This window comes from Arachis ipaensis, chromosome B02 (genome assembly GCF_000816755.2).
Source record: "Arachis ipaensis cultivar K30076 chromosome B02, Araip1.1, whole genome shotgun sequence".
Taxonomy (NCBI): Eukaryota; Viridiplantae; Streptophyta; class Magnoliopsida; order Fabales; family Fabaceae; genus Arachis; species Arachis ipaensis.
In genome coordinates, this window is record NC_029786.2 from 83,355,551 (window position 1) to 83,356,417 (window position 867).

Genomic DNA, 867 nt, shown 5'->3' on the forward strand with positions numbered 1-867 from the left:
ACGAAGATTCTGGTTAGGAGATCTAAGAGATACTCATTCTAGCTTAATTTATGTAGAACAGAAGTGTTTGTCAGGCACGCGTTCATAGGGGAGAATAGTGATGAGCGTCACACATAATCATCACCTTCATCACATTCTTGGGTGCGAATGGATATCTTAGAAGCGAAATAAGAAGAATTGCAGTTCTGCTGCATCAGAGAAACTAATTGAGAATTCAGCTCAAAGTTGTTTGCTCCAATGGCAGGAATGGAGATGCTTCTTCCATGTAAATTGGAATTAGGTGCAGTGAAGTCACTTGGAGTTGAACGCCAGTTTTAGTGCCAGTTTGGGCGTTCAACTCTGGTTTTGGCTCCTTTTCTGGCGTTGGACGCCAGATTTGGGTAGGAAGCTGGCGTTTGAACGCCAGTTTACGTCATCTATTCTTCGCCAAAGTATGGACTATTATATATTGCTGGAAAGCCCTGGATGTCTACTTTCCAACGCAATTGGAAGCGCTCTATTTTGAGTTCTGTAGCTCCAGAAAATCCACTTTGAGTGCAGGGAGGTCAGAATCCAACAGCATCAGCAGTCCTTTTTCTCAATTTTCGAATTTGATGAGAGAAAAAGGGAAAGATATTATTTTTATTTTTGAAATTTTTATGAAAAACATGAAAAATATGCAATGAATGAAATTTTTAGATCAAAACAATGAATGCATGCAAGAATGCTATGAATATCAAGATGAACACCAAGAACACTATGAATGTCAAGATGAACATCAAAGACACAATTTTGAAAAATCTTTTAATGCAAAGAAAACATGCAAGACACCAAACTTAGAATTCTTTAATGCTTACGCACTAAGAATTCAAGAATGCATATGATAAA